Source organism: Dasypus novemcinctus, chromosome X, assembly GCF_030445035.2.
Source record: "Dasypus novemcinctus isolate mDasNov1 chromosome X, mDasNov1.1.hap2, whole genome shotgun sequence".
Taxonomy (NCBI): domain Eukaryota; kingdom Metazoa; phylum Chordata; class Mammalia; order Cingulata; family Dasypodidae; genus Dasypus; species Dasypus novemcinctus.
The window spans coordinates 98,487,490-98,502,890 of NC_080704.1; the positions used below are offsets into that span (position 1 = coordinate 98,487,490).

General features: G+C 38.3%; 1 pseudogene; it reads left to right on the top strand.

Moving 5' to 3' along the window:
- The first annotated feature begins 1,643 nt into the window (after positions 1-1,643).
- Positions 1,644-3,194, top strand: LOC101431646 (ELAV-like protein 2; annotated as a pseudogene).
- Positions 3,195-15,401: the final 12,207 nt, after the last annotated feature.

Here is a 15,401-nt window from a genome sequence, read left to right on the forward strand (position 1 = left end):
ATTTTTCTGGTTCATCAAATATACTTTGGAAAGGAGTGAGAGGATAAAGGTGGTAGAGACAGTATATGAATGGCTAATGCAATGTTCCAAGGTTGAATTTTGCCATTTCTTAAATGCCTTGCTCTAAAAATTATTTACAACCTATACTCAGAAATAAAAGTTGAATATGCAGAGTATAGGAGACAGCAACAAATCTTGATTTCAAAACTTTTGTGAAGGTTTTAAGAACCAACCTTAAAGTTAATTGGTAGCCCTTGAATATAATAGGTGGAATAATAGGTAGGTTTTCATGTTTTTTGCTAAAAATTCTGTGATCTTAGTCATCAAAGAGAAATCTTGGGGTGAAATATTTAATTATAACCAAATGGGCATGGATTTATGCTTTCTTTGTGTCTATAATGCTTGATAGAGTAGTGTTCCTTTGTTGTTGTTTTTTAAATAAAAAACCATCATAGTAAACAATTTTTTTCTGGAAGGAAAGACACTGATACCTATCATATATATATATATATATATATATATATATATATATATGTATGTATGTATGTGTATATGTATATATATTTGCTGTTGTTGTTCTGCTCATTGTCTGTGTTTTTGTTTTTTGGGTTTTTTTGAGGCACTGGGAACCAAACTTGGGACTTCCCATGTGGGAGACAGGCACTCAACTGCTTGAGCCACATTTGCTCCCTGATCTATCTTATTTTTTTTTAATGCTTAGGATTTTTAGAATGTTAAAATTTCACATATAATGTGAGCCTCCTAATATCTTTGTAAGATAGGTAAAGAGAAAATATTCCCCTTTTACAGATGAACTGAGCCTCAGAGAATCTTTGACTTGCTCAAGGTCATTTAGGCTATTGGTATTACTTGATTACAAGCAAAAGAAACCTGGCACAAAATAATTTAAGGAAGAAACAAGGCGATCATTGGTTTATTAACTAAAAGTGGGTCATGGTGGGAACTGAGGTAAAAGGGAATGAACTACCTTTACCCATGTCTAATCTGGAGGCTAAATGATATCATGATGTCTCTTTCTCTTATGTCAGTCATTCATTTCTGCTTTTCTATGCATTGGCTTTGTTCTCAGACAGGCTTGATCCTAGTTGTAGAAGGATGACAACCAGGAACTTGGGGCTTGCATTCCATCTTCTTGCCAGATAGACTGCTTCATTTTCCCAATTGACTCTCATCAAATTGGCTTTGGCCAGAGATATGGACTATGTTGATTGGTCAAGCCTCAGTCAGATGCCTTCCATTGGAAGTAAGGGATATATATGGGGAGTGGTTAATCCCACCTCAAGCACCAAGCCCCATAGATTCACAATGGGAAAGAAGGACTTCTCTATATGAAAATCAATTTGCAATTACCAAAAGAAAAAAAAGAGGGAATAGATCTTGAATAGGCCAAAACAAAATTTATACATAGATACTAAGTAGGAGAGCAAGGATTAAAACCCAGGTCTGCTTGATTTCACAGTGTGACCTCTTTATTTTATGCTACCTCTATTGCAAATATTATAAAATTTTACTTAGTATACTTATAACTCAAAAATAATCTCAACGTGGACTGGCAGCTCCACTTTGTGGAAGGATGTATGCATGGGGTTCTCCAACAGAACATACCAGGGTGATGTCTGCAAGTAATTGCTGCCATGGAAACACAACTGTCTACTGGGCCAACTTGCAACAACACAGCAAATTGTTCCACTACCATAAGCAACAACTGCTTGTCACCAGTTGATTCTGCAAACACAGAGGAAAACAAGTCCAATTTAATATTTGACTACCTTCCTCAGGATGTGACACAGGAGGAACTAAAGAGTCTTTTGAATATCATTTTAGTTTCTTGGGCTTCACAAGCAAAGACCAGGAAATGAGTTGGGTTAAAAAATGGGAATTTATTAGTTCACCGTTTTAAAGCTAAAATAGAAGTCCAAACCAAGGCATCATCAAGGCAATGCTTTCATCGCAAAGACTGTGGCATTCTGGGGCTGGTTGCCAGCAATTCTTGGTCCTTAGCTTGTCACATGACAAAGCACATGGTGGCTCTCCTGGCCTCATTATTCTCTTCTGGGTTTTGTTGATTTCAGCTTCTTGCTTCCTGTGGTTTTTCTCCGTGTGTCTGCATTTCATTCCACTTATAAAGGACTCCAGTAATAGGATTAAGATGCATCCTGATTAGGCTGGGCCACACCATAACTGTAGTAACCTCAACAAAAGGTCCTACTTACATGGGTTCACACCCACAGGAATGGATTAAATTTAAGAACCTGTTTTTCTGGTGTACAAACAACTCCAAACCTCCACAGGGGGCATTGGTGAGATAGAGTTCTGCAAACTTGTAAGAGATACAATAACAGGGCAGAGCTTGGAATATGGGTTTGTGAGTTACATTGACCCTAAAGATGCAGAGATAGCTAGCAACATGCTGAATGGATTGAGATTTCAGAACAAAAGAATAGAAAATTCCTATGTTTGCCCAAGTTCAGCTTCTTTCAGATATGCAAATTTATGTCAGTGGGTTTCTGAAAACTGTGACCCAGAAGGAGTTGGAACAGCTTTTTTCACAATGTAAATGCATTATTACCTCTCCCATTCTTGTTGACCAGGTAATTGGAATATCAAGGGGTGTAGGGTTTATGCAATTTGACAAGTGGGTTGAAGCAGAAAAGGCTATGAAAGCGCAAATTGGCCAGAAGTCTTCCGTTGATACAGAGCCAATCACTTAAAAGTTTGCTAATAATTCAAGCCAAAAGAAAACAACCAAGCCATTCTTTCCCTGCTGTATCAGTCTCCCAACAGAAAATATCCAAGACTCCTAGCTCAGCAGGCACATTTTAGGTTGGACAATCTGTTCAATATGGCCAGGGGAGTAAAAAAAGTTTTCTCCATTCACCATTAGATGAAATTAATTTCCCTGAACACCTAGGATCAGAGTGGTGTGTTTTTGTGCACAACCTGGTTCCTGAAGCAGATGAAAGCACCCCGCAGCAAATGTTTGGGCCTTTTGTAGCTGTCACCAATGTGATGGTCATCCATGACTTTAACACCAATAATTGTTGAGGTTTTGGATTTGGACTATGGCAAATTATGATAAGACTGCCATGGCAAAAGGTAGCTTCAATGGACACCATCTAGGAAACAGAGTACTGCAGTTCTCCTTTAAGACAAATAAAATGCACAAAACCTAATGAACTCTTATCTTCAGTCCATTTATTTGTGAAAACTATATAAAAATGCTAGTTAAGGATTTTATACATTAGTAAATGTCTTTGTAAGTCAATGTCGACATGGGAATAAAATGACTGCTTAGCATCTTAAGGAATATGTGAGCTGGTATTTGAATTAAAACTTCTTAAATATCTTTTACGTTTAAATATGGACAAGAGGTAGAGTTTTCGCCTCTTAGCATTGCATTTTATTGTCTTCTTTGTAGAAGGTAGTCTTTTTAAAGCTAAGGGACGACATTCATTTTCTTTCAGCAAAACTGCCTTGCACCTGTTAGTAAATTTTCAGGCTTTGTGTTGGAATATTTTGGTTGGTTGTGTCTTTATTTCTCTCCCTTTCTCTGATCTGTTTTGTGTTTAGTTTATAGTTAAAGCATCGCTGTTACGTCTGCTTAAGAAAAGCATTTTGAACTTTACATTTTTTATTTATAAAGTTAAAAAAGGTATTCGTTTTATAGTTATGATCTGGGTTTGAGGAAGGGGGAGCTGCAATACAAATGCTTATTGTAAGAATATTGGAGAACTTTTTGCAAATCATTACCTTTCCAAAGAAATAAAAGCCTCTTTGATATGGGTTTTTCTTAAGCATCTGTGGTGGTTTGAACCTATATGTAACCCAGAGAAGCATGCTCTTAAAGTTAACCCATTAACATGTGGGCATGAATCCATTGTGAGTAGGACCTTTTAATGGAGCTACTTCAGTTAAGATATAACCAATCTCATTTCATTCAGGATGGGATAATCCTATTGCTGGAGATTTTTTTGTCTTTATTTATTTTTTTAATGTTACATTACAAAAATATGAGGTCCCCATATACCCCCCCACCCTCCTCATCCCACTCCTCGCCCCATAACAACAACCTCTTCCATCATCATGAGACATTCATTGCATTTGGTGAATACATCTTTGAGCACTGCTGTACCTCATGGTCAATGGTCCACATCAGAGCCCACACTCTCCCACAGTCCACATAGTGGGCCATGGTTGCTGGAGACTTTGATAAGAGAATGAAATTCAGGTAACGACAGAGAAAGCCAAGGAGGCAAGAAGCTGAAAGAACAAAACCTGAAAGAGAAGGAATAGACCAGCAGATGCCACTGTGTGCCTTGCTACATGGCAGAGAAGCCAAAGATCACAGGCAGTTGTTTGTTAGGGAGAATGCATCACTTTGATGATGCCTTGATTTGGACATTCTCATGGCCTCAAAGTGTAAGTTAATAAATTTCTATTGTTTAAAGCCAACTCATTTCATGGTATGTGCTTTAAGCCGCCTCAGACATTAAAACAGATTTTGGTACTAGGAGAATGGCATACTGCTATTGCGAACACCAAAATGTGGAACCAGTTTTGTAATTGGGTAATGAGTAGACACTGGAGAGGTGCTTGGTAGAAAAGGCATAGATTGCTTTGTGGAGACTGTTTATAGAAATATGGATGCTAAAAGTACTTCTAATGAGATCTTAGAAGAAAATTACAAACGTGTCATTGGAAACTGGAAGAAAGATGAACCTTGTTTTAAAGTGGCAGAGGACATGGAAAATTAAGTTCTGATGTTGGATAGAAGGCAGAGTTTGAAAGTGATGAACTTGGATATTTAGCTGAGGAGATTTCCAAGCTAAGCATGGAAAGTACAACCTGAAAGGGATAAGCTGAGAACTTAACAAAGAAGGCACAAAGAAACCAGAAATTGATGGTCTGGAAAATTCTGCATTTCTGAAAAGTAAGTCCCCCAAAAATAGGCTCCACATGAAGCTTTAACTGAACATGGATCCAGTCAGCTATTTCAGTGCAAGTCAGGATTGGAAACGCAGTTATCTAGGAAGAATGTGTGGAAAGTCCTACTGTCTGTTGATTTGAACCCCTGTGTACTACATGCAGAACAGACAAGTTTTTTCCATTCTGCTTGAATGGAACCACTGCCATCCTGGACTAAAAGGAACAGAGTGAAGGAAAAATCACATCAAAGGCAGTATCAAGGAGGCTGAGGTCTGGACCAAAGACATCTTTTCAGGCCAAGAGAGCAAACCCGCCCATGTGTGTGGAAAGGGTGAGTATGCCCTGGTGCTTGGAGAAGGCAGGCCTTCTGTGTCATTGTTCAGGAAAAGTACTGCCACACCTGTGTTCAGGAAGCACGGAGCATATTTCCTGGGCTTTACAGAGTCTGGCTGCCACCCCATTGTTCTGAAAGACTTGAGTCTATGTCAGAGGTTGTGGAGAGCCTGGCCATCACTCCATTGTTTTAAGAGGGTGGAAACTTCAGCCCAATATTTAGGGAAAGCACGGTCACTGCATAAGCACTTGGAAGGGGTGGGACTGTCACTCCATCAGGGTCAGAGGACAAAACATGATTCTATAGATGACTCTAAGACCTTGAAATCTAATCGCCTATGCCCTGCAGGGTTTCAAAATTGTTTGGGATCTGTGGCCCCTGTTTTCCTTTCAATTTCTTCCTTCTGGAATGGGCATGTTTATCCTATCCCTGTCCCTCCATTGTACATTGGAAGCAGATAACTTGTTCTCTTGCTTTTACAGATCCATAGATGTAGGGGAATTGTGCCCCAAGACATTCCATACCTATAACCAATTTTTTTAAAATTTTATTTTATTTATTCATTTTTTAAAAAATATTACATTCAAAAAATATGAGGTCCCCATTCACCCCCACCACCCCCACCCCACCACTCCCCCCACAGTAACACTCTCCCCTTATAATCAATTTTGATGAGATTTTGTACTTAACATTGTTTCTGAAATGACTTAAGGTTTTTGGAATATCATGATGGAATGAAGGTATTTTCCGTATAGAAATAATATGTCTTTTTGGTATCTGCAGGGTGGCGTGTGGTGGTTAAAAACTGCATGTACTCCCAGAAAAGCATGTTCTTAAAGTTAATCTATTCCTGTGGGTGTGAACCCATTATAAGTAGAAACTTTTAATGAGACTACTTCATTTAAGGTATGACCCACCTTATTCAGTATGAAACTTAATACTCTTACTGGAGTCCTTTATAAATGTGATGAAATTCAGACAAAGAGAAAGAAACCCATGGAAGCAAGAAGCTGACAGCAAATGAAACCTGGAAGAGAAGGGAGAGACCAGCAGACACCACCATGTGCATTGCCATGTGATAGAGGAATCAAGGATCATCAATAGCCAGTCTTCAGAAGGTGTCCAAACCATCATCACCTTGATGATACCTTGATTTGGGCATTCTTCCAGCCTCAAACTGTATGCTAGTAAATTCCCATCTTTTAAAGCCAACCCATGTCATGGTATCTGCTTTAAGTAGTCTCTGAAACTAAAACAGCCTCATTTTTATTTTTAAAAAAATAAAATTTGAAGAAAGTTTTTACTGTTTCTGGAGCAAATATTTTGAATTTAATACTTTGAGAAATCCTTTCATATGACTCCTAGTGAGATTTTAAAATTTACCAGGAAATTTGCAGCAATTTGGAAATTTGGAAAGATTTATGATTTAGAAAAAACTTTTGATGAAAGGAGTAAAATCAATGTGGAGAAACACTGCTGGTTCATTTTTGTAATCACCAGTGGAACATTTGATTATGCCGTTTATTATGTGATAGATGGCTCACATATTGAAAAAATTAAAAGTAATACATAAGAGCAGGCAAGAAATTTCAATTATGAGGAGATGAAGGGAAAATCTGTTCTTCCTAAAAAAATACCCTCAGATAGAGATCATGGTGTTTAATGATGTACTTACATTTTTGTTTGGAGAATTATTTTGTCTTTTAAAAAATAAGAGTTTCCACATGGTTTGTACTACAGAAAATCAGCAAAAGTAATCTGAGTTGGATATATTTGAAGGTATTTTGAAAGTTACATTCCAGGCTAACACCTGAGTTCTGCAATGCAAATAAGACCTTGTGTTTATGAACCTTTCAGCTAATTTGATTTTTAATGTTTACATATGTTCTTTCCTTTGTAAATGCCTTTAACATCATTACTTGAGGTCTTCCTGAATCACTTTTGTTGTCCTGAGGACTTTAATTTACAGTGCATCAGATTTGTTCTTCATTTTGTCTGTAGATAATCTAGTTTCAGCTATTTATGTGATGCTACATTTTCATTTATAAATATCTTTGTGGTAAAAAAAAAAGAGTATAGCAATAGGTTTTGAACAAATTTTGTGAGGTTCATGATTCCATCACCTACAATATACTTTAAAAAATTAGGTTTCCCTCACAGGAAAACAGAAGCTACATGCTTCTTTCCTATACTACCATAACAAAGCAAGGCATAGATGAGAAGATGTGTAAATTGTGCTTCCTTTTACAATGTCTATCAGAGCACTTAATAAAATGTTTAAGACTGGTATTTATTTGAAGTTTTATAATGTGACTTAGTTTACATTTGTTGGAATGGAAAATATATTCTGTTGAGTATTTAAGAGGCTGTACCTGTTTCTTTTGTGAATGATTGTATGTTTTCATGTTCAGTACATCAATAAACAAAGCTGAAGGGGAACATAATCACAAAATCCGTAAGTAGTATAGCAATAGGAAACAACTACACTGGATATAAATAATGATAAAGAAAAATGGTGACATATGTAAAAAATTAACATTAAAGTTTAAATTATTAAATATTTCACAGACAGCACCAAGACAAATACTGAGTCATCTAATATTACCAAGATCTTTCACCAATGCTTCCCCAACTACATCATTCCCCCACCTCATTCCAATTCTACATCAATTAATGTAAAATATTGCTTATGGTAGATTCTAAAAGGGATAGAAATGAGCAATACCCAGATCCCATCAACAAAAATATGAAATTTAGTGGAGGTGAGAGTTGGAATTAGATGATCTTATAAATAACTATAATATAAGGTACACTATAAATTGAGTTCCCAAGTACTCTGAAGAGAAAAAATCCAGTTGTGAGAGATGGGTAGTCAGGAAAGACTTTATGGAGGAGGAGGTCACATTTGATATAGGTCTTAAAAAAGGGTCTAAATTTTGACAGTCACCAAAGTGAAGATAGAAGAAATTTCCTGAGCAGGAAAATGTGGTTGGAAAGTACATGACATGATCAGGGAAACAGTTACTAGTCTACTTGGCAAAATATACAATATGTTTATGAGTGTGGTTGGAAGTAAACTGAAAATGTTTGGAAACTTACTGTGGATTCCCTTCAGTTCTAAGCTGCTGAGTCCATATATTAATTGTGTAGGCACTATGGAACCACTGTATACTTTTGAGCAGGGAAGTAACATAATTATATATTTAACATAGAAAGATTAAACTGGAAATCCAGAATTGAATTCCTTGGTTTTCCTTCCAAATTAAATTGAAGTGTCCTATTTCACTTTTAGTTTAGTGGGATGCCATCCAGAAGGAAAGACTTTGAATGTAGAGACCCTAAACTTCTGGTCTTCTGTCAGAGGTTAGAGACTTTTTCACTTTGACCCTGTTTCCACATCTCAGCAAATCCTTGAATAACCTCCTACAGGTTGTCTAGCATGTTTCCTATAGTGGTCAGATCTTTTCGATTCACTGTAAAATTATTATCCAACCCCCATATATAGAAGATGTCCACTTCTTGTTTATTACAAAATCTGCTTTTAAATCCTAGTCAAAGGTTAAGACCCAACTAAAGACTCAGCTGTTTTCTGAAGCATCCCTACATCAGCCCTATCTATAGGCACATTTACTTCTTTTTAAATCATGCAGAACTCATTAAGAATACCACTCTTTTGTTCCTTGAGGATAGCGATAATTGATCAAGAAACCAGCCTATATTAATTAAGCACCTACCATATACAAGATGCTATTGGGTACCATGGGGGATATCAAAAACAAAACAAGCAAGATAACTCACGGTTCCTGCCCTTAAAGAGGTTTTATTTTATTGAGCTTACATAGCACCTGAATGTGTACTACTAATTTGGCTTTGGTATTTGGTATTTGGTATTTGGCTGAAAATCAATGTCAACTGCCATGACTCCCTAACCTTCCTATCACTCCACTTTAAAGTTTCTTTGTTGCTATAGCTACCCCCTCACACTTCTTTCCAGCCTCAAAGGAAGAGGCCCTTCCTCCTTTAAATTTAATACTAGCATTTGTGATCTTGACCACATGCTTCTCAATAACCTCCAGGTTATTGGCCTCTAAATTATCCCCTAATCTCTCAAGCATTTTTTAAACATTCTCAGTTGTGTCTTTTCCTCTTTTTCACCCATTCCCTCCACTTCACTTACCCCACTTCCAGATGCAAATTTCAACAGGTTTTGTCTATTCTGGAAATATCTTTTCTTGAGCTTGTTACTTCTTCTACCTACCATTCTACTTTATCTTTCCACTGACTAACAAATTTTCAGAAGTCTGGTTTCTACATGCCACTTTTACGTTCTTTGTTCTCTTGCCTCTAGGGAACATACACTTTCAAAATGGTTTCCTACTCACAAATACATAGGTTTTTTTCCTCAGACTTCACTCTTTCCCAAGATCTTTTCAGCATTTAACAATGTTGACCACACTCTATTTTGGAAACACTCCTTTACATGGATATACATGTTACCTTTCCCATCTCTCTGAACATTTCTCTTCTTTCCTCTGCTTGATCCTCCTTCTCCCGTCATACAGTAATGTTGAACATTGCCAAAGACTCAGCCCTCATCTTCTTATTTCAGTGTTTATACTATCTTCTTCTGAGAATACATCTGTTCTCAAAACCTTAAGTATCTGTATTATATAGGCTAAAGAAACTTAAAAGGTAAATTCAATTATTTCATTGCCCGCATTTAAAATGTTTCAATAACTTCTGTTGCTAGAAGAAAATAATTTTAAGTCCTTTACATGTTTGTCAAGGTCCTCTATGACCTGCCTTCTGCCTTTCTCTCCAGCTTCATACTATGCTACCATGTTTCTTGCTCAGTAAGTTCTAGCCTTCTTTCTTTTCCTACAGAACACCAAGCTGTTTCCCACCTTCCATTGCTCATGATACCTCTTTCTAGAATGTTTTTCTTTCACTTTGCCTGGCTGCTACCATATCATCTTTCCATTCTCAAGTTAAATAGCACTTCCTCAGAGGCTTCCTTTGACCATCTACTCTAAAGTATGTCAAGATTCATATCCCTTACCATGACTTATAATTACATATAAACATTTTACTTGTTTTATTGCCTGTATCTCCCTCTTAACTATATGAATCTTAAGGGTAGGTGCCAAGTTTGTCTTATTCTCCACTCTAGTCCCAGTGTCTACCATAATGTCTGGCACAGAATGGGTGCTCAATTAATACTTAATAAATGAATGAATAATGAGAATGGTGCTCAAATTGCAGCAACTATCCTGATTTTTTCCAGAGATCCTGTCCCATATCTAGGGTTCTCTATCGGTCATTTACATTTGAATGTTCCATCCCTAATATACTATATCCAAGCTTCTCTTAACTCAAATAACTGTCCTCCTCTCACATATCACTTCTCTTCTTCCCTCTCCCTGCCGACAGCAACTACTGTGGCCACTCTCTCCACATCAATGATATAATTTCTTCCATTGCTAGAGTCACAATAATTCTAGAGTAGAATATAAATAAGTCCACTCTAATCCATATTTTATTCCTCTATCCTGCACACCCAAGGATGGTGATGTCCACTCCATCTCTAAATCGAGAGGGAGCTTAGATCCCATATGGCTGATGGATGCAATTCCCCTGCTTGCATTTGTAGGCACTCTTGGTTCCCTGGTGTGGTGGCTGACCATCTTCACCTCCCTGTTAGCTGACCTTGGTAATTCCAGTGAACCTGGAGAGTAGGTTGTGTGACTCTGCTGAGGCTCAGGGCCCAGCTGGCACATGAACAGTCCAGAAATTCAAGTCTCCTGAGTATACACCAACCCCAGTGCCAACCACAGGTTCAGTAAAAGTTACAAAAGAGGCATGCGTAGAATGGTCTGACTCCATCACATTCATGAGCACAAATTCCAAAGTAGGGCCCACTGACAAGGCACTGAACTCCAGAGCCATCTGCCATGACCATAGAATCTGTGTGCTTCCAGAGCCCTCAGGAGCACCAGTACCTGGAGTTGTATCTACTTTGGCTGTTTTTGGGATCCTGCAGAGTAGTGCATAACTGCAACCCTTTTTATGACCTCCTGACTCATTTTGAAATCTCTGAGCCATATAAACTCATTTTTCTTTGCCATTTCCTCCTTTTATTCAAGATCTTTTTAGAGTTGCATCACTAGCTGGTGATTGGTAGTAATCCCTCAGCACCAGGGAGGCTCATCCCTGGGAATCATGTCCCATGCTGTGGGGAAAGTAATGCATTTACATGCTGGAAAAAACGTTTTAGTATTAATAATTACTTTCATTCAACAGTGTTTACTGAGTGTCTACAATATATCAGAAGCTATTCTGGGTTCACAGAAGCTTACATTCTGTAGTGGGAATAGATAGAAATAAGTAAGATAGTTTTATCATATGATTATAAGTAGTCTGAAGATTGTAGTCTATTATAGTGAGAAAATTACAGGCTGTAGAGTTAGGCAGACCTAGATTCAAATCCAGAGTTGACCACATACAAGCTTTGTAATTTAGGCAAAGATTTTAATCAGTTGGAGTTGTGTTTCCTCATCTGTAAAATAAGATTAATAATTAATAATTTCCTCTCAAAAGGGTGCTTGTGAGAATTAATAAGATAATGTGTATGGTTTTCAGCACATATGCCCAAATGCCTGATCAGTGATATTTTAAAAATATATTTTACAAAATCTTCATAGGTAAAATGGCATATATGTTGTTATAATATTGTTTTATTTAGAGATACTTTCAGTAATTCTAAAAATAGGAGTTGAGAATTCTTTTCTCAGTCATCCTTAAATGGAGAGATTTGAGGGCAGATTTGAATGTGAGAGGAATATACTTAAGAAAATGATAAGGAAAGGGTTTGGGGATATAAAGAACAAAAGAAACCCCAAATTATCTTTCATGTTCAGTCCCCTGCTTGCCTGCTTGTATAAAATAGTCTCAGTCTACAGGATTAAAATATTCACCATTTGATTCCTGTGAGTTTTCCACTTGAAAAGTATACATTGATATATCTGAGCCCAAGACAGCCTATGCTCCCAAACTGGGATGTGGATATCCTCAGAGATATATAAAGGCTAAATAGAACAATGGGTACATTAAAGGGCAACAATGCCTAAATTCAGTTAAGCAAGTAGTGGTCACTAAGACATTGGGATTATAAACTTCAATATTCTCTTAAACTATAACCTGTAATTGATGCATAGTAATAACAATTATGAATGTACATATTTGAACAGAAAGCACATTAAAAGGCATATGTTGCAAATGAATGGATAAACAAAAGGTGGTATACACATACAATGGACCATTACTCAGCAGTAAGAAGGAATAGATACTAACACATGGGATAACATGGATGAATCTTGAGGACCTTATGTTGAATGAAGCAAGCCAGACATTGAAGGACAAATACTACATGACCTCTCTTATATGAACTAAGCAAATCAAGTTGACTCAGAGAGCTAGAGACTAGATGATTGGCTTACAGGAAATTGGGGGGGGGGAGAGAAGGTTGTGAGCTGAGGGCTACATGGGCAAAATCTATGATAAAGTGGAGGTAAGTAACTGGGCAGTGAAGGGATAAGACAGGGGCATAGGGATACTATTGGGCGGGGCTTTGCAGGCTTGGGGGGGCTAGGGTTGGGTGAATGGGTCAAATGGCCCATGGAATAGAGGGAGAATTTGGGGGGAGAAGGTGAACATGGAAGATTATCAGATATGTGGTTTAAATTATAAAGTTGAGAAAATTCTTTAGAAAATATAATAAAGGGTGGTTACTTGTTTAAGGAGTTTGATGGGGGGCTTCTGGCACAGGGTGCACCTGGGGAGTCTTCTAGGGAGTGTGTGAGTGCTCATTTTGTCATAGTGTGAACCATGCAATGAGTGGGAAGGTGTTCTACCCCCATCCTGGGGAGGTCTACTGTTCTCAGAAAGAATGGAGGGTATCTCTCAAGAGCATGGGAGGCTCCCAATTGGGGAGGCCAGACTAGTGTGTCAAGCCTCAGCATTGTTGCAAGTATCTATGAGACTGGTCATTCAAATAATGAAGCTTGGTTGTCACTGGGGTTCCCAAGGGAAGGGTTAGAGAGGAATAAAATAAATGGAAGCAGGGTAACTGGGGGGAGGGGGCAATGGAAGTGTTCCACAAGATCATACAATGATGGATATAGGCCATGTTAAATTTCACCAAAAATTTATAAAAGTGTATAGTCTAAAATGTAAACCATAATGTAAACCATAATGTAACAAAAAATTTATAAAAGTGTGCACTCTAAAATATAAACCATAAAATAAAATATAATGGAACCACGGTTAGTAGCTGTGTTTCAATATCGTAAGTCAGCTGTAGCAAATATAACATCCACATGTAAAAAGATCATTGCTGGGGAAGGGGAAAAAGGGTTTGATGTTGGGTATATTGGAGCCCCCTATAAACTATATGTGACTTTACTGTAATCTAAAACTTTTTTGAAGACAAAATGATTTTTTTAAAAAAATGATGTAGACACCGAGGAAGGAATGGAGGAGATTGCCTTGCCCCTGTACGTACAGGGCAACACCTATTACTGTGATGAAAGGCAAAATGCCAAAACCAAAGTTTTATGATATTTTTCAATTTTTAATTCTTCAATTTATTTTTTATTTTGTTTCAGTTTTTCTAAATTAGTATGTATTCTATTTCTAATCTTTAAACCTACCATTACTATTTCATTTTCCTATTAATTTAAGTTGGCAATATATTAGATTTCATTTTTTAAGAAGTTTTGGATCACAGAGGGTTTAAATTATGGCAGGGGAGGAGCACTGATGGGGGTATCATTGATGGGGGATGCATGGGTGGAGGGATTTCTCCAGGGCTTGCAAATAGGGTATATAGATATGTCCAGTTGTTTATTAGGTACTGACATAAGGGATAGGGTTTCACACTACAACTGAGGAAGTGCACCATTCCCATTCCAGAAAACTCTGTCACACTCCCCAATGGAGCAGCAACAATTCCACAAGTACAAGGACAAAGACCATTGAAGAAGGATGGTCTTATAATGGGCCCTTGATACTGATGACTATTCTTATGAGACTGTGTGCTTGAAATTTCAACCATGTCTAGAGCTGCAGGGTGCCTAAGAGTTACCTGCTGAGAGCCTCCATGTTGCTGAAATGTGGCCACTCTCTAACCAAAACTCAGCATGTAAATGCATTACATTCCTCCTGCATGGGACATGACTCCCAGGGATGAGCCTCCCTGGCACTGAGGAATTACTAACAAGCACCAGCTGGTAGGCAACTAGAACAAAACTTTGAATAAATGAGGGAAATGGTAAAGACAAATGAGTTTATATGGCTAAGAGACTTCAAAATGGGTCAGGAGAGGGTGGGGCAAGATGGTGGCTGAGTGAGTGCACCTGATAATCTCTCCTGCAAAGAAGCGGCTGGGCAGCATTGGAAATTCTTTGGGACCAGGCTGTTTTGGGATTTTGCAGGGCAGGAGGTGTCTGGACATTGATTTGGTGGGAAGGTAACAGAGAAAATTCATGTATAAGATAAAATTGAGGCTCTATTACATGGAGGTGGGGGCTGCACACTGGATGCTCCCTCCTGGGGTGGGTGGAGCCATGGCACAGGTGCTGCGGCAGTGATTCCTGGAGACTCTGCGGTACTGGGGAATTCATGAGCCCTGAGCGGGCTATTGGGAGGCTAACAGGGCAGGAGGCTTTCACAGACCGATTTAGGGAGACAATGGGAGTTTTATTGTGAGGCGGGGAATTTTTGATAGCGGACACAAATAATAGTGCTTCCAACTAGAGCCCCACCCCCAAGACCAGCTGCCGATCTGCAGTGGCCTTAAATAGCTCGCAATAAAGAGACATCACCAGGAGGCTGTTTCAGGGACTGGCAGGGTGGGAGACATCTGGAAGCCAATTAGGGGAATATTTTGCGAAGCGTGGGAATTTCAATTTCGGACTCTGACATGATATCAGCGTTTCCGGCTAGAGCTCCACCCCTGGGCCTGGCTAATGATATGCAGCATCATTAAATTGGCTACAGTGTAGAGGCACCCGCAGGTGGACGTATCGGGGGTTTACAGGGCGGGAGGTGTCCTGAAGTAGAA